Here is a 24,892-nt window from a genome sequence, read left to right on the forward strand (position 1 = left end):
GACAACCGTGTTACTGACTTAACAACCACAGTGGTTTATTTAACAGCCTAGGCAAGGAAGCTTGTAAAATGGGGCAAGACTGGCTTGAAACAAATGTCTCGTTTAGCGATGTAAATTTTTGGCTCAATTATGATCATAAATCAGGAAATTCCTGTACTCTTTGGTGCTCCGGTAGTCTCCTGAATGCTCAACGGAGGAGAACATGAATAGGACAGGAGTCTCCTCAGTGCTCCTCAGCAACAGTGTCGGGTTGAGCAATTAAATCCTTTAATGAAAGAATTAATCCTTCCATTAATTAATTCTCAGAAAACAGGAAGCAACAAAGAAGTTGATGGAGTGTAACCTTTTATGGGAACCTTGCCTGAATGGTCCTGTGATTTCCAATGATGTCTCAAATGGAAGTTGTGTGATTAACCAGGGACGGGTGTGTCATCTGAACCCAGCTGAGGCTCACCTGGTACCTAGTCACCTGGGTCTCCTTCCAAATGAGGGACTTTCAAGCCCTGACATTCCCCTGCCAGTTCCTTCAGGGTCTTTCAGCTTCCAAGCTGAGGAGAAAGCCAAAAGTTGGCTTCATTGTTGGAGTCCGTGTCCAGGTTCCCAATAGGATTGGTGGTTGTGCCTGTGGCTTGACTGTAGCAAACAGTAGGCTATGGAGTGACCACAAGCTGTGAGTAGGAAAGAGGAGTTTGGGATCACACATCCAAGTTCAGCCATGAAACATCCTGATGGAATTGAAGTCCTTCCTTCCTCCCTCCCTCCCTCCCTCCTTCTAATTTCTCCTTCCTTTCTCTCTCCCATCTATTTTTCCTTCCTTCCCCCTTGCCTTCCTCCATTCCTTTTCCTTCCCTCTTTATCCCATTTCCTTCCTTCCCTCCTTATCTCATTTCCCTCCTTCCCTCTATCCCTTGTCTGATTTTCTTCCTTCCTTCCTCCCTTCCTTCCTATTTCTCCTTCCTTTCTCTCTCCCATCTATTTTTCCTTCCTTCATCCTTGCCTCCCTGCATTCCTTCCTCCCTCCCTCCCTCCCTCCTTCTAATTTCTCCTTCCTTTCTCTCTCCCATCTATTTTCCTTCCTTCCCCTTGCCTTCCTCCATTCCTTTTCCTTCCTCTTTATCCCATTTCCTTCCTTCCTCCTTATCTCATTTCCTCCTTCCTCTATCCCTTGTCTGATTTCCTTCCTTCCTTCCTCCCTTCCTTGCTGTTTCTCCTTCCTTACTCTCTCCCATCTATTTTTCCTTCCTTCATCCTTGCCTCCCAGCATTCCTTCCTCCCTCCCTCCCTCCCTCCTCCTTCCTATTTCTCCTTCTTTCCTCTCTCCTATCTGTCTATTTTCCTTCCTTCCTCCTGCCTTCCATCCCTCCCTCCCTCCCTCCCTCCTTCCCTCTATCCCTTGTCTGATTTTCTTCCTTCCTTCCTCCCTTCCTTCCTATTTCTCCTTCCTTTCTCTCTCCCCTCTATTTTTCCTTCCTTCGTCGTTGCCTCCCTGCATTCCTTCCTCCCTCCCTCCATCCCTCCCTCCTTCTACCTATTTCTCCTTCTTTCCTCTCTCCTATCTGTCTATTTTTCCTTCCTTCCTCCCTGCCTTCCATCCCTCCCTCCCTCCCTCCCTTTTCCTTCCTTCCTTATCCCATTTCCTTCCTTTCCTCTATCCTTTGTCTCATTTCCTTCCTTCCTTCCTTCCTTCCTTCCTTCCTTCCTTCCTTCCTTCCTTCCTTCCTTCCTTCCTTCCTTCCTTCCTTCCTTCCTTCCTTCTATTCCTTGTCCTCCTTCCTCCCTCCCTTCTTTCCTTCCGAAGAAGGACGGATGTCCAAAGAGATTCCAACGAAGCCAAGACTTCTCCACGTCCGAGGAAATCCCCCCCCCCAGTTTCCAACCAACGAACCCACGGCGGGTTTCACGCGTCCCAGAGAACCCAAACTTCTCGCCGACTCCCCAAAAGGGACCACGCGTGGATCCATACCTCCGACTCCTCCAGGCCCCTCTTTTTTTTCCCCTCTCCCTCCAACCCCCCCCCCAGTACGTAGCCATCCTCCACGACCACCCTCTTCGGGTTTTTCGTTCTACCCTGCGCCGGGATTCCATCACTTCCTCGTCGCGGAGCTTCCAAAAGCAGCCGCCGCAGCCGCCGCCGTTCGCAGAAGCCTTTTAAGACCGCGGGGAGAGGCGAGGGAGGAGGAGGAGGAGTGGGTGGGTGGGTAGGCGGTGGGCGAGCTTGCCCGCTTGCAAAAAAAAAAAAAAAAAGGAAGGAAAAAAAAAAGTCCTCCTTTTTTTCCTCTCCCCCCTTCCCCTCATTTGCATGTCCCCCCCCCCAGTCTCTCTCTTTCCACCGCCCGCCCCCTTTCGCAGTGATGTCAGGCGCGGCGAGGACTTGCTGGCGCTGTCGGGGAAAGCGGAGTTCAGACGCCAGCAACTGAAGCGCGGAGCCGATGCAACCGCCGTGTGGAGCCGCGGTGCTAGGAGCGGCAGCAGCAGCAACAGCAGCAACAGCAGCAGCGGGCTCCGAGTTTGCAGCTCGCCTTCGGCGGGGCCAGCCACGCGGATCCCCAACCGGCTTGGCTAGCCGTTGGCTCCCGGGCAGAAGCAGCAACAGCAGCAGCAGCAGGAGGAGGAGACCTTCCTCGCCGGCTCGCCAGCCCTCGCCGCTTTCTCGCGGGGATTATCGCTTGGCTTCTTCGGGCGCCGCGCGCTTCTCAGCTCGTCGCGGCATCCTAGCCATCTGCGGGCTCTCTCGGCTGCCGAGGCGGAGGAGGAGAAGGAGAAGGAGGAGGAGGAGGAGGAGGAGAACCGACGCCGTCGTCGTTGCAGCCGCTCGGGGCTGCCGGCCGTAGCCGGAGGAATTCTTTTCTTTCTTTTTTCTTTTTCTGTGTGTGTGTTTTTTGTTTTTTTTTGTCCCCCTTCTTTCCGCCTCGCCACCTTTCGAGTTTGGAGAAACCTCCTCGTGTAAGTTCAAAGCGGCTGCCGGACTTGGGCGCCGTCTTATTTCTTTTTTTTTTCTTTCTTTCTTGCGAAGCATTCCTTTGGAGTGAGGCTGGGATGTTGGGGTGGGGATGGGGTGTCTCACTTTTATTAGAGCCCTAACTTGGACGCCTCTTCCGCCCCCCCACCCTACTCCCCGCAATTGCAAAGGAGGGCGGTGGGGGTGAAAGGTGCGGATGGATGCCGGCATCGTTCTCCTTGTCTTGCGTTTTGATTTTGGGGAAGGGGGTGCGGCCCGGGCCCCCCCGGAGCTCCCCATCCTGTTGCCGGTCTCCCCATTTCGGATCCCTGGGAAATCTCCCCTCTTTTTCCCCATCCTTCCCTTCCCTTCCCTTCCCTTCTTCATCCATTTATTTCCTTTCCTTTCCTTTCCTTTCCTTTCCTTTCCTTTCCTTTCCTTTCCTTTCCTTTCCTTTCCTTTCCTTCTTCTCTCTCTCCCTCTCCTTCTATCCCTCTCCCCCTTTCCTCTACCGATGTTGAGCTGAAGAAGGATTCCCCCCGCGGTGCGCTTTGGGGCAGCCTTCCTTCCTTCCCCCCCCCCGCCCCGACTTGGAGGCAGCGGGGCGAAGCACGGCTGGGGAAAGCTGATTTAGCTTGGTTGGCTCGGAGGGAATTGAAGGTAAGGGGCGGGCGAAGGGCTCGGGGAGTAGGGGGGCTGGGGGTGGGTGTCGATCCGGCTGATGGAGATAGAGAAGGACGGAGAAGGCGTTGAATGGCGAGCAACGGCGATTCTCTCTCTCTTCCCCCCCTCCCAAGAAAGCATCTTTCTCTCCCCGATTCCCGCCCCCCCCCTTTATGGACGAGCCTCCGGGGAATGTGGTGACTTACCGGCGTGGAGAGTGAAGGTAGAAAAAGTCTTAACGTCGGGAGACACCATCGCTTTGCGGGCATGATGGGCTGGTTGGTCGGGGGTCCATTTGCCCCTTGCATTTCACCTGGTGTGTGTGGGTTATGTTGGTGGTGGTGGTTGGAGAAGGGGCAGAAGAAAGATAGACTGCTCCGCTGGCGGGAGGCTTGATCAACTTGTGGATTAGAGACAGGCACGGGGGTACCTATCTTCCTCTCCTTTCCCATCCCCTCCAAAGGACAGCAGTCTTTCCCCGTTTTTACACCTACACTCCAGTGCAGATTATTTTTTGTGGGGGTGGGGGTCGCCACCGGGCAGGGTGCAGATTAATGAGGGAGGGGATTGTGCAGTTAGGGACTGGTGGTGGGTGAATTGAAAGCTAGGGTGGGGGGAAAACGTAGCATCTTTGGTGGGTGGAATGTTAATCTTGTAATGGAGGCTGCATGGGGGAAAAGATTGCGTTAAAAAAAAAAAAAAACCTCAGCTCGTTGGTGTAATTTGCGTGTATGTTTGTGCAAGAAAAGAAGAAGAAAAAGAAGAAGGGGAAAAAAAAAACAACCCCAGGCAATGTGCTGGATGGTAAACGAAGTTCTTTAATGAAAGGGTTTCCTTTGAGCTGATGTGATGATGAAGTTGCTTATTTGGGAGTCTTGGAATCGGATGTACAGCAGCTGGGAAGAGAGAGAGAGAGAGAGAGAGAGAGAGAGAGAGAGAGAGAGAGAGAGAGAGAGGGTGTATTGATATATATCCAGACACTTTAGTTGATTTGGTGGCATCTTTAGACTGGTGGCAAAGGAAAAACCCGAGTGTGGCGGTGTGGAAACTGGGCAGCTTGGAGGTTCTGGGCAGAGAAACTAGGAAGAAGAGACTTTGGTTCCTAGAAGTGCTTTTTTTGTCATGGCTAGCGGTGGTGGGTGGAAGGAAGGAAGGAAAAAAAACAAAAACAAACCATCAACTGGACTTACTAGATCATTCTCCACTTTCTAGAAATTGGCCCTGGCCATGCTTCATTATACCTGATGGCTTGAATGGAAATTGAGTTTGGCCAGTGGGCTGAGGGTTTCTGCTTTCAACCTTGATCTGGTAATAAACTTGTTAAAAAGTAGTTTCGAAGGGTCTGTAATGAGTAGGCATTACCTTCTCCGTGACCTTGGGTGGAGGGGTGGAGGGTGGGGGTGGGGGGGCAGGAGAAAAGAGAGGGAAGGAAGGGGGGTGGGTGGGCGTGGACCATGGAAACACACAGCCTTGCCTTAAAATAGCTTGAGCCTCCACAGTGGATGGATCTGAAAGGAGCAACCAGGAAGGGACCAAGTGGGTAGATGAAGGGATCATCCCAAATGTCTCTCTTTAAAAATTTAGCATCTTAGGAAGGAAACAAACAAACAAAAATTGGAAATGATGGGTGCTTTCAACCCAAAACCCATATTCAACTTGTGCCCTAAGCAAAAGCAACTTCTCCCCCCCCACACACACAATTTATGGAAGGTTAGCAAATGAAAAGTGAAAACTGATATGCCAAAGGAAATATGCACCATATGGGGAAAAAAAACAGACTTTTTTCTTTCCTATCCTGAATGCCGTGATATTTTTTTTTGCATATATCTCAAATATATATTTGCCGATAAAGAAATAAAGGGAGACCAGTATAGATCTATTCCAAGCTTTTGAGCTTTCATCAGCTAGCCATACCCTTACTCAGACTAGTATAGATCTATTCCAAGCTTTTTAGCTTTCATCAGCTAGCCATACCCTTACTCGGATTCGAACTTGAAGCTATATATGCAACTGTTGGTATGTTGGTCAAATGTGGAATGAATTATTTGTACTCTGGAGGGTGTAAGCCTGCAGGTTACACAGGCTTCTGGATGGCTCAGAAACATCCAAGGAACTGATTTCTAAGATGCAAGGACTCCTCTGAACAGATTCCCGTAAAACTCTTATTGGATGGTAAAAAAAAAAAATTGTTTCTGCCTTAAAAATGAGAATGGGAGCCTGTGTGATGCCTTCATCCTTAGGTGCTTTCAATACTGTAAAATTTGCATATAAGATAAGGTGCAAAGAGAGACAAGCCAGAATTTATAATAGAGAAGCTCTTATCTAAACTGATAATCCCACCTATACAGAGGTGGTGGGTGGAGAAGGTTGATATGGGGGTGTGTGGGGGTGTGTGATGGAGGAAAACAGGAAGTGTGTTAATTGCAAAGACCCGATCGGAATATTAATGACTAAAATCCTGAGAACAACCAAAGAGTTAGCTGATAGAGGGGAGAGGGGGGGAGGAAGCAAAGGAGAACTGGGGAGAGAACACTTTTTAAATTTCCAGGCATGTTCTACTTCAGCTGTGTCTGTAGCTGAATCTGAAGATAAAATTGAACATTACTTAAGCCAACGATTCTCGGAGTCGTCTTCTTTTTTTTAAAAAAGATTATAAGAGGATCAACTCTATTATGGGAGGCAAATAACAAATCGTTGTTGCTGTTTGCAGGATGTGTGAATATTCCGTGTTGAAATTTTCCTGTCAAATGAAACTGAAAAGACACAATTTCCTTCTCTCTGCGTGTCTGTGTGACTGTGTGTGTGTGTGTGTGTGTGTTTCTTCCTCTCCTGAAAAGTGTTTAACCATTCAGATCCTTGTCCGCATTTTAATTCTTTTTTTTCCCCACCTTCACAAAAGATGTTATTGCTTCACAGCCCTGCCTTTCCTCCTAGCAAAAGCTGCCTTCTCTCTTAAACGTGAGCAGGAGAATGCCTCGCTGTATTTAAAGGATAATTTATATTCGGCATAGAACTGTCTGCTTAGTACATTGGCTTTCTACATCATAGCTCCTGCAGAAAGGAAGATCAAAGATTTGGACTTGTAGCGGTGTAAGGCATTTGTATTCCGTGAGGCCTAAAGGCAAACCTTCCCCTCATCCTTCTTCCCTTCCAATAGTCGAGATAATGTTCGTTTCCTTCCTTTCTTTCTAGTATCGACTGGTTTGGGGTGAGTGGTGGTGATGGTGATTATAATTTTAGTTCTGTGGCTCGCATTCAGAGCTGGAAGTTGAATGAATGCAGGGAATTGCCTGCATTCCTGTACAATTGTGATGAACAAGGAAGCGCCAAGTGGTAGAGACTTAAGGATGTGAAAGGCATCGCCTGATCATTTCTTAAAACTTCCGTTTGTCCTAGGTTCTAGACAGCTGGTTGGATCTAGATGATTGCTTCTTGCTTGATTCAGCATGATCATTGTTTAAGTAAAGGAATCGTGAAATGTCAGATCTTGCGAAATTAGTATATCTTCCTTCCTTCCTTCCTTCCTTCCTTCCTCCCTCCCTCCCTCCCTCCCTCCCTCCTTTTTCTTTCTTGATATGCTAATATTTGTAGACTAGTTTCTGATAGTGCATCTGGATCTGCTACTGATGTTCCAACTGCATCGAAGTCTATAGTAACAGGAAAGGAAGCCATCAATGTCAGCTCGTGCAGTTCAGATTCGAGTTGTTACCGCATGGAATTTTGAATTTTGGAATTTTCTGAAACCTACCACCTTGTTTAGGAACCCAAGTATGGGAAAGCAGCTCAGAAATCAGTGTGTTTGCTTTATTGGTACGCTATAGAAATGGTTGCTATCTCCAAGAAGAGAACAGGGAGAATTCTGTAGAATGCTTCTACAGAAGAATTAAACTTTCCTTTGTCCTGGTGACTTCCTGGTTTGAATAACTGTGGATTGTTTGATCTCATATTCTGCAGCACCGTTCTAACTTCGAAATCATTCCTCTAGAATATAGCAGCGCTCATGGTATCCTAGCACTGTTTAAGATTCCTACCGAAGAGTGCTATAAATGACTCTATTTGCTAGATTATAGTAGAAAAAAAACCCCCACAAATATACATGCTCCAAACCCTATACGTTGCCCAATCCGTAGACTTATTTTGCCATTCTACACACGGATACCTTGTATTAAAAATTCTGCAGTAGAGACTTTTTAGTGTAGCCGAGTGAGAATATTTGAATATGACGCCCTGTTTTGCAGTGGTTTCTTTGTTCTCATCATAACCGTGCTAGGAGTATCCCTCAGTAGATGTTTCTATGTTCATTGCAGCCTTAATAACAATGCCAACTTAATCAAGTAAGGAAGCAACTGTGTTTCCTATGTGTGAGATCCCAACACTAGAGTCCTCTGATGGGAAAAGTCACAGGAAAAGGCTAGAGAGCCTGGTTTTCAGTGGCGAGAACAATTGTCCTTGATGGACCCCATGTCCTTGAGAAGGAGTCAGTTCTTTGTGCTCCAAAACTCATTTCTTGATTCCTGTTTCATTTACAAGTCTCACTGAGGTTGAGCCCGCAGAGCTAGGATGGTCCTGTCAAGAAGTAACTCTGGCACTCGAAGCGACAGATTTTCCGCAGTTCCTTTGCTGGAGAACAAGTCTGGGTGATGATGTCATTAGGATGTATCCTTAAGCTTCCAATGCTGCAGCCATTTTGTCGCCTACAATGGCCAGGTGTACAAGACTGAACTTTAGCCCTGGCGCTTATCAAAGACTGATGCTCCCAGCAGAATGAACCGCCTTAGACACAAGAATGAAGTATGGAATAGGAGGGGAAAAAATGTAAATTGGAAAGGTGCATTCCATTATCCTGAGAGAGTCTTGCAAAAGAGAGTGCTTTTCATTATTCCAAAGAGTTTGAAAGTCAGTCCCTTTCAATTATTGTCCCCGAGTTTTAGCGAAGAGACTTGACAAGGAATTGTATAAGTTGCTATTACTCCTTTCTGCTTGTAAAAATCCCTGTTAGCAGGTTTCAGACTTCACTTGTTAGCTCTTTCCTCTATGTTACAGAATGAATAAAAAATATTCTCTGCAGGCTATCTCGCAGAGACACTTTTTTCAGCTTAGACTTTTTTTTTTAATCCCATGCCAAATATGTAGGAAAATAAGCTATAGCACTATGCTGTTTGTAAATGCATGTTAAGAGCTGGCTATATGAGTATTATGTTTCAGTGGCAAGAAAAACTCAGAAAATGATTAGATAGATAGATAGATAGATAGATAGATAGATAGATAGATAGATAGATAGATAGATAGATAGATGAAAAGAAAGGAAAGAGGGAGGGAGGGAAGGAAGGAAGGAAGGAAAGAGAAAGGAGGGAAGGAAGGAGGAAGGAAGGAAGGAAGGAAGGGGAAAGGAGGGAAGGAAAGAAAGAGAAAGAAAGGAAAAGAGAGGAAGGAAGGAAGGAAGGAAGGAAGGAAGGCACCTTGGAATGTATATAGAAACTTACTTCCAGGTTAACATGCATCATTTCAATTAGGTATATACTTTGATGACGAAGGTTTTCCTTTTTGGAAAAAAATGTATATTATTCATTGGTAAAGCCCTCAAGGTAAGATAAGGAAAGACTCAAGGTCAAAATTTTGGGCAGCTACTCCAAGTTCTTTTTAAAAAGCTACTAGGTTTTTGCATCTTCCTAAAATCTGATTGAAAACCATTTGACCTAACCACTTCGTTTGATCTACACTATAGTTTATCTATCCTAGTACATAGAAACCAAACTAAGTTAGGGCTTAACGTGATGTATGAACTTAACCATCTGGAGAAGTTTATGCTGCTGGCTCCTTAAGGTTATCTTACCAAAAAATACGTATTGCCCAAGGCAGGAACACAGCTTGAAATACATAAAGGCTAAATTGTATTGAAATTGTGTGATAATTTCAACCGCGTGTCATCTCTGAAATTCCTGGGATATTTTTTTCAGGAAGAGAGCGCTCCCTGTTTGGTTTCTGATGTGTTTTTGGACAGGCTATAATTGTGATGTTTCTTTAGAGCAAGAGAGAAAAACTTGTAACCTTGAGGTTTGCAGCATTGCAATCCTGACAATGACCACGTGTAGGGTGGAAGCTTGGACGTAACAAGCTTTTGGAGGGACACTCATTTTTCTATCATCTCTCTTTCTCTCTCTGTTCTCTATATCATCCATCTGTCCATCTGTCCGTCTGTCTGTCTGTCTGTTTATCTATCTATCTCATCTGTCTAGCTGTCTAGCTACTCATCTGCCTGTTTTTCACCACATTCATTACGGAATGCGTAGGTATGACTCTATGTCTCAGCATTGCAAAGCGAATTGAAGCCAAAAATTCCCCTAGTCTTTGAAGAAGCTACAGAAAGCAGGAGGAGAGCATTTTTTAATTAAGGTCTTGTTTCCACTGCATTAATTTATTTATAAATCTTTCTGTTACCCCCACCCCCCTCTTCTTCTTTTAATTGTACAGTAATCTCTGAGGAATTTAGTTACAGCCGACGATAATATGAACAGAAAGTTGAGTGCAGCTCTGACTTCCATCAGTACAGTGGACTATGAACAAAATGATTGCGATATTGTGAGCGAAGCGCCTGATTTACCTGATGAAATTCAGTCTAGTGATGACTTATTCATTTCTCCCATCAAACTTGCAAAAGAGAAGGGAGGGGGGTCTAGATTGCTTTCGGCCATTGTGCTGAGCCGCAATGTAAGGTGGCTTACCTGCTTTGGATTTTAGGAACTCCCTCAATTATATATTCAGTAATAAACGCACCTTTTAGGAACCTAGGTTGTGCAATGTACTTTTTAGGGTGAAAGTTCTACTGAAGAAAGATATATATTTAAATTCCTGCTTTGAAAATTGGGTGGTGACTCTCTTGGACCACCGCCTATCAAATATTGCAGCATTGCTGCAGATGTAAAGCTAAAGAAGAACAAATCTGGGGTTGGTTACTTTAAAAATAGGGGAGAGCCTTGTTTAATGGCCAAGCATACGGTTTCCCATGTTTAAAAAAAAATATCCCAGGTTCATCTCCAGGTAGCAGTTGTCTGCAGATCTGTCTTAAACCATATTGTAAATGATACTAAGCAGCAAAATAGTAGTCAGCTAGATGTAGCACAATCTAATTTGAGATATAGCAAGGTGAAGATGTAGCATGCCAACACGGATATAATTAATGTAGGATGCAAATTACCTCTTGGCTTTTAAAGAAGAGTTTAAAAAAACCCCAAAAATGACTACGTTCATAGATTGCACTTAGCCCATGTAGGTTTAGTTCAGCTTGTATGTAATGTGTTGTGTGAAGCCAGCCCGTTGTGGTTTATTCAGTAAACCCTTATAAAACAGAATAGAATAGAATAGAATTTTTTATTGGCCAAGTGTGATTGGACACACGAGGAATTTGTCTTGGTGCATATGCTTTCAGTGTACATAAAAGAAAAGATACGTTCATCAAGAATCACAAGGTACACCACTTAATGATAGTCATAGGGTACAAATAAGCAATCAGGAAACAATCAATATCAATATAAATCAAAAGGATACAAGCAACAAAGTTACAGTCATACAGTCATAAGTGGAAGGAGATGGGTGATGGGAACGATGAGAAGATTAATAGTAGTGCAGACTTCATAACTAGTTTGACAGTATTGAGGGAATTATTTGTTTAGCAGAGTGATGGCGTTCGGGAAGAAACTGTTCTTGTGTCTAGTTGTTCTGGTGTGCAGTGCTCTATAGTGTCGTTTTGAGGGTAGGAGTTGAAATGGTTTATGTCCAAGATGCGAGGGGTCTGTAAATATTTTCACAGCCCTCTTTTTGACTCATGCAGTATACAGGTCCTCCATGGAAGGCAGGTTAGTAGCAATTGTTTTTTCTGCAGTTCTAATGATCCTCTGAAGTCTGTGTCTGTCTTGTTGGGTTGCAGAACCAAACCAGACAGTTATAAAGGTGCAGATGACAGACTCAATAATTCCTCTGTAGAACTGGATCAGCAGCTCCTTGGGCAGTTTGAGCTTTCTAGAAAACAGGATAGGAAGGGACTTTGGAGGTCTTCTAGTCCAAACCCTTGCACAAGCAGGCTACCATTCTGGACAAATGGCTTTCCAATCTCTTAAAAAACTTCTAGGTTAGAGCACCCACAAATTCTGGAGTCAAGTTGTTCCACTAATTGTTCTAACTGTCCAGAAATTTCTCCTCGGTTCTACTTTGGTTCTTTTCTCCTTGATTAATTTCCATCTGTTGCTTCTTGTCCTGCCTTCAGGTACTTTAGAGAATTGTTGACACCCCCTCCCCCCCCGTCTTCTTTGTGGCAACCCCTGAGATATTGGAAGACCGCTATCATGTCACCCCTGGTCCTTCCTTTCACTAGACTCCAAACAATCAAAATTACATATTACAGAAACAAACTCATCTAGTATGATGTGAAAACTTGTTTGTTCTGAACATGACCCCATAGTCCAAACAGTCAAGGATAAGAATTCAGATCAGTATGTGTAAATGAGTTGGTTGCGGGGGGGGGGAGAGGGGGGCGAGAGGGAGAAGGAGAGGGGAGAGGGGAGATGAAGTGTATACTTAAAAACATTTCAGTTTCCCCTTCGATAAGCTTCGCCTATGTACCTATTCGGGGTTTCCTATATCTAAATCAGCCCTTGGCAGTTTGAATTAAACTATCAGTGAAATAGGGCATTGCAATTAAAATCCTAGCTCCAGCTATAGAACAGCTTGCAATAATCAAGCCCATATGGCGGTTTGCTTTCCAATGTCAGCAGTTCTGAGGTGGTGCGGACCAGGGTGGCGATTGGAGGAAGTTTTTAAGCCGCGGAAAGAAAGAATTCTGCATTTCTTGAGGCTAGACGGGGCTCCGTGGATAATTTCTGCTTTGGGGCCCAGCCACGAGGCTGTGTGGTGTGTTCGCAGTCGGGAAGCCCTGGGATTGGACCTGTGGTTGAGGTGAATGGCTGGCAAAGGTTTATAAGTATATATGAAACCCCAGGGGTGGCTTCATGATTTGGATTTTTGCAGCTAATGAGTCTTATCTCTGCTTTCCCCCCCCCTTTCCCCACCCCCCAAATAGTATATGAACCAGTGTGTGTCTTTTCAGCTTTCCAAGGAGCGCCAGAAGTGAAATGTTTGAAGTTGTGACCTTGAGACTGTAGGGAAAGCAAACTTCTAATGGTAGAACAAGGATTGGAGGTGGCATTCAGCCGGTTCGTATCGGTTCTCCTGAACTGGTAGCGGAAATCGTGGGTGGCCCTGCCCACCCGCCTTGGCTCTATGCCATTCTATTTAGGCATGTTTTTGAGGCCAGGTGCATGTGCGGAAGGCTGGGCGCATGTGTGGAAGGCAGGCGCGTGCGCAAAGCAAGCATGCGCATGCGGGAAGAACCAATAGTAACATAATCTGCAACCCACCGTTGGATAAGATGCTTAATATGTCCTCACATCCTGGACATAAACTGTTTCAACTACTACCCTCAAAACAACGCTATAGAGCACTGCACACCAGAACAACTAGACACAAGAACAGTTTTTTCCTGAAGGTCATCACTCTGCTAAACAAATAATTCCATCAACACTGTCAAACTATTTACTGAATCTGCACTACTATTAATCTTCTCATAGTTCCCATCATCAATCTCTTTCCATTTATGACTGTATGACTATAACTTGTTGCTGGCAATCCTTATGATTTATATTGATATATTGACCATCAATTGTGTTGTAAATGTTGTACCTTGATGAACGTATCTTTTCTTTTATGTACACTGAGAGCATATGCACCAAGACAAATTCCTTGTGTGTCCAATCACACTTGGCCAATAAAAATTCTATTCTATTCTATTCTATTAAGACACTTCAGTGTAGAGTTGGACTTCACGAATAAAACTCAGACAGGATGCTCTTGGGACATCTGATCATCTGTACCATGGCATTGCACATGGTGTTCCTCTGCACCACTTTTGTTGTTTATCAACATACTCGGTTATATAATAATAGAGTTGGAAGGAGAATAACAGGGGAGCAATGGATGGAAGACCCTATACCATTTGGGGTAAATGACTTTCCAGTTTCTTCTTAAAAACCTCCAGTCCAGGAGAACCCACATTTTCTGGAGGCAAGCCCCATTCCACTGGTTAATTTTTTTCCCCTCACTTTGTCAGGACATTTCTCCTTAGTTCTATGCCTGAATCTCTCTTGGATAAGATTCCATCTGTTACTTATTGTGCTGTCATCAGGTGCTTTGACGAAAAAAACAATGAATATATAAAGTTTGCCAACGTACAACCAGAGAAAGCCTCCTGACTTTTATCTTCGCATTGAGTTTTATGTCACAGAGAGAGAATGTAGTTGCTAGGATCCACCTTTAAAATACCTTAAAGTGTAGGAAAGGGTCAGGCTGAGCCAAGGGTGGAGGAGTCAAACGTGTCATCAGCTTGGAATCTCTATGCCATCAAAAAAGAGATTTGAGCTCCTGGTTTATTGCACCTGATGTAAAGTATTTAATGGTGTGGTGTATTTTTGGAGTAGTTTTTACTGATGAAAACACAAGGGGTTCTTTTATCAGCCCACCCTGGTTGCTTAAACGTGACATAAAATATTTAAGGGTGTGGTATTCCTGGAGTAGTCTTTACTGATGAAAACAACCCATGGTTGGTTTTTTTTTGGTCAGGCAACCCTGGTTCCAATCTTCCTTCCTTTTCTGTTGATGGATATAAACCTTCTTGTTCTTATTTGACCGCTGAAACAGCAATGTCAAGGATATGGGATCCGTTGCAGCATCTATAACATCGTTAATATATATATATATATATATATAACTATATATTAGCGTTCTTGTGTTCACGAAAGCTTTATTTATTTATGAACCCCTTCCCTTTGAAGCAAAATAACCCTGTGAAATAGAGAACGGGATGTGAGAGGGGAAATATATATATTTCTTTATATATCCCCCTCGCCTCCAAATGTAGAAAACGGGTCATAATTTAACCACCTCTTTTGTTTGATGTTTTGGTTGCAAAAGTATACCAGGGATTAGGAAGGATAGACGAGAAGATGGGAAATGAAATTGAATCTTCTTTTCATGGATGGAAATCTCAGCTTTGGGATCATGGGTTCTGTCTTGAAATGTCTACTTGTAATGCTACAATCTACTTGAAACAGGGCGGACTCATCTATTCATAGAACTTTTCCTGGGGTGGGGGGGAAGGCGGGGCGCCACTCTCGGTATTTGCTGCAATAGGTAGTTGCATCACCGATAAGCTGGAGATACACAGCGTCTGAAAGCAAAATACCGATGCATTAAATGGAGTGATAGCCTTTTTACGCTGTCAGTCACTTAAGTGAATATTTATCTGGCGGTTGGTTTTAAATGAAGTTGCTTTATAAGGGCACACACAATGATTTTGCCAATACAATGAAAAATATTTCCCAAAAGAGATTGGGATTCTTTTCTTCTCCGCCTCCATTTTACTTTGCAGTTGGCAGTGGAAGATCTTTGATGAATTTTCTCTTCTGAAGTCTTCAATATGGCTAGTCAAAATTAAAAAAAAAAAATTCTACTTTTGTTTCATGAGACTGTATGAGCTCCTGATTAGCGGGTTGGATCTAAATCTCTAAATCAACCACCGTGTACATTGGGTCATTCTCTCAGGACAGCTTTCCTCACAGGATAATTATTGTTTGGATAAAACGACTCCTATGAGTTCTCAGGAAACAAAATGGCAGGAAAATGAACATACAGAAGGGCCTCTGGTGGCTCAACAGACTAAGACAGTCTGTTATTAACACAGCTGCTTGCAATTACTGCAAGTTCAAGTCCCACCAGGCCCAAGGTTGACTCAGCCTTCCATCCTTTATAAGGTAGGTAAAATGAGGACCCAGATTGTTGGGGGCAATAAAAGTTGACTTTGTATAATATACAAATGGATGAGGACAATTGCTTAACACAATGTAAGCTGCCCTGAATCTTTGGAGAAGGGCGGGATATAAATTCAAAATAAATAAAAAAATACCCTACAGCGGGAGTCTCCAACCTTGGCAACTTTATGACTTGTGGACTTCAACTCTTCAGCATGCTGGCTGAGGAATTCTGGGAGTCGAAGTCTACAAGTCATCAAGTTGCCAAGGTTGGAGACCCCTGATCTACAGGAAGTCGTCCTTCTGTCCTTGCTGTTTTTTGTTTTTTTTCCAACTCATTAGTCCAAAGAAGTCAATACCATTTTTTACTTCTGTAGACAGAAGAAGTAAGGAAAGAATTAAGGTAAACCATTCTACATCTTAATCTGTTTCTGTATCATTATAGCAGGTCTGCTTTTTAGTGTCTTATCATTTGTTGGGATGGTGTTCGCTTACTTTGAACTGGTCTTTTGAGGCCATCCAACTTCCAGGATGTCTTCCCAGAATATATCCTTGTATGTTTACAAGGGTTATCTTGTTGAAATTTAATACAAGTTGCAGAGTTGCCCCACAAGTGACACTAGGTGATTTACAAGTTGAGAACAGACAAACCAAACATAACCCTCTAATGCCCAAGGGTAAACAGTTGACCCCGTTCATCATCAATAGACCTCATTCCATGTTGTCCAGAAACCTGGGGGGGGGGCCTTCAATGCCTTTGAAAAGACTAACAAGGTTTCGGCCATCCAAAACTTAATGGGAATGGTAAAACAAAACAACTCCCTTGGTTTTGCTCTGGATCCTGTGTGATAGAAAAATAAATGTATTCATTGCTTCCTTTTGTGTGTGCATGAATTTTAGTTTTATTTTAGGGGCATTTGTAGCTAATGTAGAAGACTCTTTGATTAAGAATTTCCGGAGGCAGGGGAACTGCTTACTGAAGTCTCTGGAGAACAATTAGGACAGTTCTTTATAAGTATTCAACTGGTCACAAGGCATTATCGGATGTTTATTCATATTGTTGATCTCTGCAGACTTTTTTTTTTAATGGCTTTGGAATTCACACTTTTGCTCAACCTCTCTATAAACTAGAAGGCCTCTGAATGAATTTTTATTGGAATGCTCTAGTCGGTCTCTTGCTGTTGGAGAGCATGAATTGAAGAGTTTGGATCCTGAAACGAAGAGAATGAGTTAGAACAGTGGTTTCTCAACCTTTATAGTGCTGCGACCCCTTTAATACAATTCCCCATGATGTGGCGACCCCTTTAATACAATTTCCCACGATGTGGTGACCCCCAACCGTAAAATTATTTTCGTTTTGAATTTATTGCGTCTGAAGCCATAATATTGGTTAGTGATATGAACTGCTTGCGATTGCCTTGAGGACGGAGGCATTAAAGCGGAGACTCCTCCCCTATTAAGCCAGATTAGGCTAGCGATTGGGAGTGATTGCAGCTGGCTTGAGAGGGAGACATCAGAGCAAAGATTTCTCTCTTTTTTAATTCATTGCGCCTGAAGCCGAATTCAGCTAGCGATTTGAAGAGCCTGCAGCTGGCTTGTGGAGTCAACCATTGGAGCGCGATTCTTCAACTCGCAAGTATACTTCCCACATTTCCGAAGGTCTTAGGCGACCCCTGGCAAATCGTCATTCGACCCCCAACCGGGTCCCGACCCACAGGTTGAGAACCGCTGAGTTAGAACTTTGAAAGAAGCGTGTCTGCAGTTGCCTTCATTTTGTGCTTTGCTGCCGGGTGAGGGTTAGGGTCTTTTGGGATCCACATGTCTTCAGTGCATCTGAGAAATTGTCTTGTCAAGATTGTCTTCTTCCGGTTTGCTTTCTGGAGAAGGAGGGGGGAGGGGGAGGGAGGGAGGGAGGGGGAGAGAGAGACACAGAGAGGTGGGGTATTTCCCCCTCCAATAACTCCTTCCTTTTAAATAGCCCAAGACCCAGGAATCTCAGGTTGTGTTTTATTTTGCTTGTTTTGCAGAGCGATGGCAATATCTAATCATAACATAAAGATACAAAGAGCTGATAAATGTAGTCTTGTCTCTACTAAGAACAAAGTACCTGTGCCCAGCTTCTTGGGTTTCTTGGCTATCACCCAATTCCTTTAACCTATTATTTGTATTTGACGGCTGCATTGCACTTATAGAATGGCGTGTTATGTACCGACTTGCTTTCCGCCCCCCCCCCCATCTGCAAAGCCATTCGGCAAGTTGCTTGAGTATGAAAAAAAAAAGACGATACACTGTTTGTTCAAGTGTTGTTCATACGTGTGTAAGATTATGGTAGACGTTGAACACTGTCGCTAAGGATGAACTAGAGCTAAAGTGAAATTAAACCTTATTTAAGACATGGTAGCTTTCTTCGCCGCTGATTTATAGCATCCTCCAGCCATCATTTTGCTGATATAAAGCTTGTCTTCCTAATGATCTATGGCCACAGCAGATGACTGGGCGATGCTATAAATTGCTAGTCCTCATAGCTACCGGATCTATCTTTCCTCCCTTACTCAAATTCAAGAGATCTGAAATTTCTGAACGGAGTCCTAGTGTGTAAGGACAGGGGTGGGCAATTCATTTTCCCCAAGGCAGGGGGTCCCAAGAGAAACTGGGACTGTTGCAGAGGGAAGAATCAATAGGGCTGTGAAAGTTATGTTGGCACACAGGTATGCAATTTGGGGGGGGGAAAGAAGAAGCAGCAGCAGTTGCATTCAAAACAAAAGCAGTGTAGTACACTTAAAAGGGACACAGTGGCTTAGCGGCTAAGACGCTGAGCTTGTCGATCGAAAGGTTGGCATTTCAGCGGTTCAAATCCCTAGTGCGGGTGAGCTCCCATGAGTTGTCCCAGCTTCTGCCAACCTAGCAGTTTCGAAAGCACAGGGGCCTCTATGGCTCAGACTGGTAAGACAGTCTGTTATGAACAGCAGCTGCTTGCAATTACTGCAGGTTCAAGCCCCACCAGGCCCAAGGTTGACTCAGCCTTCCATCCTTTATAAGGTAGGTAAAATGAGGACCCAGATTGTTGGGGGCAATAAGTTGACTTTGTATATAATATACAAATGGATGAAGACTATTGCTTGACATAGTGTAAGCCGCCCTGAGTCTTCAGAGAAGGGCGGGATATAAATTAAAAAAAACAAAAAACAAACAAACCTAAAAAATGCAAGTAGAAAAATAGGGACCACCTTTGGTGGGAAGGGAACAGCGTTCCGTGTGCCTTTGGCATTGAGTCATGCCGGCCACATGACCATGGAGACGTCTTCGGACAGCGCTGGCTCTTCGGCTTTGAAACGGAGATGAGCACCGCCCCCTAGAGTCTGGAACGACTAGCACATATGTGTGTGGGGAACCTTTACCTTCACTTACACTTATTTACATTTGATTTCTAATTTCCAGTTGACCTTACGTGGGCTGGACAGAGACAGCCTGAAGGCCGGATGCGGGTTGGGGACTATAAAATGCCCAGATGGTGATGTAGGAGGAAGTTGTTATGAATCTTTAACTGATTATCCAGTGCTATTCTGGTTAAATGTACAGCCCGGTGCTTGTTATTTTTAGTGTTACAATAGGATATGTGTGTTCTAAGGGCAAGGAAGTGGGCATGTACGAGCCAAAGCAATGATGAAAAAGAAAAGAAAAAATGATGATGGGGAAAATAGAGAGAACTTTGTTTTGTGTTAATATATTTTAGACCTCCCCATTAAACATCACAATTAGCTAAATCTTTTGGCTGCAGGTGGCTGGCTCATACACAACTGTTGTTGTTCACCTCCAGCTTTTGAGTTAAGGCAGGGAAACATCAAAATAAACACACCAACCTGTGAACTATTTCCCATCTGTGCAAGTATCTAATTTGTGCTTCCAGTGAGCTGAAAAAAGCTTCAGCGTTATAACTTGCTTCTTATTTCTTTTCCTTCCTTCCTTCCTTCCCTCCCTCCATTCCTTCTTTCTAATTTCTCTAGCTGGCTGGATGTCTTCTTTCCTGAGATAACCTTTGAATTGGGCTAGTAATTGTATTTATTTGTTTGTTTGTTTGTTTGTTAAACATGTACAAGATAGCAGGTATGAATATGAACATTCATACCTGGGGCTGGGAAGTGGTTCAACAGGCTAATGCAGTCTGTTATTAACACACAGCTGCCTGCAATTACAATTACTGCAGGCTCGAGTCCCACCAGGCCCAAGGTTGACTCAGCCTTCCATCCTTTATAAGGTAGGTAAAATGAGGACCCAGATTGTTGGGGGAGCAATACAAGTTGACTTTGTATATAATATACAAATGGATGAGACTATTGCCTTACACAATGTAAGCCGCCCTGAGTCTTCGGAGAAGGGCGAGATATAAATTCAAATAAGATAATAATAATAAAAAAACATGGACATGAATGAGGGAAATGAATACAGGGATGGTAGGCACCGGGGGTGAAATCCAGCAGGTTCTGACAGGTTCTGGAGAACCAGTAGTGGAAATTTTGAGCAACTTTGAGGAAATTTTGGCTGGTCCCAGAGTGGGGTGGGAATGGAGATTTTGCAATATCCTTCCCCTGGAGTAGAGTGGGAATGGAGATTTTGCAGTATACTTCCCCTGCCACACCTACCAAGCCACACCATGCCCACCAAACCACGCACTGGTATTAAAAAAATTTGGATTTCACCACTGATAGGTACGCTGGTGCGCTTATGCACGCCCCCTTTACGGATCTCTTAGGAAGAGGGTGAGGTCCACTGCAGACAGTTTAAGGTTGAAGCTGTGAGGGTTTGAGGATGTAACAACGGAGTCAGGTAGAGCATTCCAGGCATTGACCACTCTGTTGCTGAAGTCACATTTTCTGCAATCAAGTTTGGAGCGGTTTACCTTGAGTTTGTATCGATTGTTTGCCCATGTACTATTGTGGTTGAAACTGAAAATGTTGTTTGCAGGCAAGACGTTGTAGTGGACAATTTTGTGTACTATGCTTAGATCGGATTGCAGGCGGTGCAGTTCCAGATTGTCCAAGCCCAAAATTTCAAGCCTGAAATTTTCAAAATTTCTTAGATTCTGAACTGGAGTTGCCCAATGACATGAGTTAATGAGAAGGAGGGTGGCATTCTGGTTTGAGGATAACGCCCACTTTATTTTGGTGGTGGGTCTGTGTGAAAAATAGAATTTAAATAATACCTAACCGACAGGTGTTTGAGTAAGTGACTGCCCCATAGATGATGGTCTTCAAAAGGCACAGCCTTGTGTTTCAAAGATGACATTTTGCAAGGTTAATCCAAGATCCCTCAGGATGGCGATGGAGCTTGCCATCTTAACCACAGTTAAATGCCTGAAGGTGTAACCAGCGACTGCGGGAATGTTGCTGATTCATTTATGTTCCATACTTAATCTGATACAAATTCTCAGGGTGCCTTAGGTTGAAGCACTAGCATGTTGGACAATTGGGATTGTCGGGAGAAATATCCATCTGGTTCAATTCCAAGCAGGGAGAAAGACACCGGAAATATGGAGACTGATTGGAAAGATGGTTTATTGATGAACAGGACCACATCGGTTTGAGGTCTTGGGCAGCTGAACACATGGAGTGGAGAATGAGGGTTATTTATACCCTCTCTTGCGCCTTGCCCTTGAGCTTCCTGTTCCTGTGCAAGAAATGCATTCTATTGGCTATAGTCAGATTCCCATATGAGGCCATGTGGGGTCATGTTTGTCTGAATCAAGTTTGGTTGAAGCTTGGAGGGTGATGCAATGTCCCCAGTTGATTTTGTAATGCAGTGAGCCCTGCTGCTAGACAATCCTGTTATGTCCTGGAGGGTCATGTCTTAATTAATCCCATCACCCTGGATCTGAAGGTCTTTTGTTTTGTAGACAGGCTGGCCCAGTCCTTCTCAAATGGGCACCAAAAATCTGCTGGGGGCAGGGAGCTGAAGCGCTGAATGTCGGTCTTCCTTAAGATTTCTATTTCTCTATTAGGAGAACTATAATATTCTGCCTTTTTAATATTTCCTAAAATATTTCATTCTTCTATGAGAGGGGTGGGTGCTAACTTTCCACAGGATGTTCACATCTCTTTATACCTTTGCAGAGCCCATTTATATAAAAAAACCCAGGCTGTTAGATTCTGAAGCTACACGCTCACGCTGCACTGTGGCTCTGCAGGTCAAATATTGCATGTACCGTAATACAGGTCTAGCCCTTGAATTATGACCACAGTTAAGCACAAAGTTTACGCAGCTGAGCGAGACATTTGTTTTTCCCCATTTCACAAGCTTTCTTGCCACAGTTGTTAAGTGAGTCACACGGTTGTTAAGTGAATCTGGCTTCCCCCTTGTCAGAAGGTGGCAAAAGGGGATCACGTGACCCCTGCCACCGTTGTAAATATGAGCCAGCTGCCAAGCATCTGAATTTGAATAACGTGATGCTTCAACGGTTGTAGGTATGAAAGCTGGTCATAAGTCACTTTTTTCGGTGCTGTTTTGTAACTTGGAGCGGTCACTAAGTGGACTAAGAACTATTTCCATGGGCATTGCTTGCACGGGTAATAATGGGGCAAGGTCGCAAACCTTTCGGCTTGCTGTTTCTTGTTACGAAGCTTTATTATTGCTGAGCGAGACATTCGCTGAGTAAATTTTGCCCCGTTTTTAAGACCTTTCTGGCCAGAGTTGTGGCAGTTGTTAAATTAGTTCACCCCCATTGTTAAGTGAATCGGGCTTCCCCGTTGATTTTTTATTTTTTATTTTGTCACAACAGTATATACAATCATCAACATAAACAACCCATCATGAGAGAAAAAAGTATATATAAGTAAAAGTATAAGTAAAAGTATGCATATGATACTATAATGAAGGACAGGAACGGTCGGCACTTTTGTGCTCTTATGCACGCCCCTTATAGTCCTCTTAGGAATGGGGTGAGGTCAATAGTAGACAGTTTTTGGTTAAAGATTTTGGGATTTTGAGTAGAGACTATGGAGTCAGGTAGTGAGTTCCAAGCGTTAACAACTCTGTTACAAAAGTCATATTTTCTGCAATCAAGTTTGAAGCAAGGTTGACTTTGCTTATCAAAAGGCTGTAAAAGGTGACCATAGGACCCCGGGAGACTGCAACCGTCATAAATATGAGTCTGAATTTTGATCACGTAACTGTGGGGATGCTGCAACGGTCACTTTTTTCAGTGCCGTTCTAACTTCGAACGGTCACTAAACGAGCCGTTGTAAAGTCGAGGACTAACCTGTAGTGTTTCCATGTGCGTTGCTTGCATGGAATATAAGGTTGCAAAGTTTGCAAACTCTTGGGATCGCCGGTCCATGGTTATAAAGCCTTTTGCTGCCATGAAAGCCATTGTATCTATGTTAAACTTCTCCTTCACCACTTGCGTGACAAATGCTTCCAAGCCATAGGACGGTAGAAAGAGCCACGAATCGGAATGCTTGAGGAATTAGTCCATTGTGGCTTGTGACACAAAGCAATCTGATCCCTTATCTCCCTGATTAATGTGCAGCTCAGCGTGCAGCTGCCCTTTGGATTTCATGCTTCTCCAGATTTTGCAGCGCAACTCATGGCTCGGGCATTTGGGAATTTTTCTTAGACGAAACAGCCTATAGTGCCCACGTTGTAAAAGGAAATGCATTTTTTAAATGCAGTCAGTAGGTCTTGTGGATGTTTGTTCCTCCTTTTTTTCACATCCCTGCGAAAATGGGATGAAACGCATCGACGCGACAACTGAACATGACGACGTGACGCTGCAAATGAACTGCAAATAAAAAAAGATCTCTCCCTTTTTAGCCTACGTATTTAGTGTGTGTGTGTATCTATCTATCTATCTATCTATCTATCTATCTATCTATCTATCTATCTATCTATCATCTATCTATCTATACACACACACACACACACACACACACTCATAATGATCTATCACTATTGTTGTATGTACACTGAGAACTTATGCAATGGAGACAAATTCCTTGTGTGTCTAATCTCCAGTGAAGAATTCTAATTCTAATTCTAATTCACATCACATCCCACAAAATGAGATGCATATGCATTCCTTAGCTTAGGCGCTTCATTCTTGATCTGTATGCCAAGTTTCTCTTTCATTACAGGTAATATTTTTGTACTCATAAAACATTTTAAAAGCAGACAAACAGATTTTTTAAAAAACGGATTAATAGAATTGGAAGGGACCTTGTAGGTCATCTAGTCCAACCCCCCGCCCCCGCCCAAGCAGGAGACCCTACACCATTTCTGACAAATGGCAGAAAAACTTCCAAAACCTGCCTCAATAGAGCTAAGCCAAGCCTGCTTGACGAAAACTTTTGATTTAAATTTTCTGAGGGTAAATGAATTTTTTATTCATTTATATTATACAACACTTTATATTTGACCTCATTCGTGACTATACGGAAATATTTGAGTTGATCCGAAGCTCGAATCAAGCTGGATAATAATAATTATTATTATTATTTTACTTTTTTATTTATTTATATTATTTTTATCAATGGCTCATGGCGGGCCAGCCTATCCAACCCATTTTTCTCTTCCTGTTTTCCCCACAACAACAACCTTGCGAGGTAGGTTGGGCTGAGCATCAACCCACAGCACTGAAATAAGCATATCTAAATTCTCTTCAAAACTTAAAAGGCTGCAACTTCAAAGGAGAATAAAAATATACAGGGGTACCTGGGTCTTCATCAGCTCCGAAAACTCGCGGAATTTGGTACTTGACACATTTTGTTGTGAAAATGTTGTGTTCTTTTGGCGGCCAATGCAAAAGGGGGACAGTTGTGGAGGATGGACAGGAAGTCAACCATGGTGAGATTGTTGCTATAGCGACTACAGAGAATAAACAGGAAATGGGGGGGGGACAGCCCCAAGAGGGCGGACTGGAAGTCAGCCATGGTGGGAAGGTCATAGACATTGGGGGGAAAAAAGGGATAGACAGGAACAAAGGGTCACATGACTTGTTTGGTACTCATCCTTTTTAGTATAACTAGACTATAGGTAGTCCTCGACTTATGACCGCAGTTGAGACCAACATTTATGTTGCTAAGCGAGACATTTAAGTGAATTTCGCCCCGTTGTGTGACCTTTCTTGCCAGAGTTGTTGTTAAACAAATCACAGAGGTTGTTAAGTTAATAAATCACATTGACCCCGGGACATTGCGACCATCGTAAAATGAATCCAAATCCCAAGGGTCCGAATTTTTGATCACGTGACCCCTGGGGATGCTGCCACGGCCGTAAATGTGAAAAATGGCCATAAGTCCCTTCCTTCAGTGCCGTTGTAACTTTGAACCGTCACTAAATGAACTGCTATAAGTCAAGGACTACCTGTATATGCAGAAGCCCGTCATTCCCTGCAGTGAAGCAGCCAACTTCAATGGCAGTGAATGAAAGAAAATTGAACCGAACT

General features: G+C 43.8%; 1 protein-coding gene across 2 annotated transcripts in view; it reads left to right on the forward strand.

The window, feature by feature from the left end:
* Window positions 1-2,391: 2,391 nt before the first annotated feature.
* PCDH11X (protocadherin 11 X-linked) overlaps window positions 2,392-24,892 on the forward strand; it is a 785,021-nt gene continuing 762,520 nt past the window's right edge. The window contains exon 1 of one of the 2 annotated variants that reach the window (XM_058197152.1): window positions 2,392-2,943. The gene's annotated coding sequence lies outside the window, so the exon portion shown is untranslated. Of the gene's footprint in view, window positions 2,944-3,582; window positions 3,599-24,892 lie in introns of those variants that run through there. The other variant, XM_058197151.1, reaches the window with a different exon arrangement.

Source organism: Ahaetulla prasina, chromosome 11 (genome assembly GCF_028640845.1).
Source record: "Ahaetulla prasina isolate Xishuangbanna chromosome 11, ASM2864084v1, whole genome shotgun sequence".
Taxonomy (NCBI): Eukaryota; Metazoa; Chordata; class Lepidosauria; order Squamata; family Colubridae; genus Ahaetulla; species Ahaetulla prasina.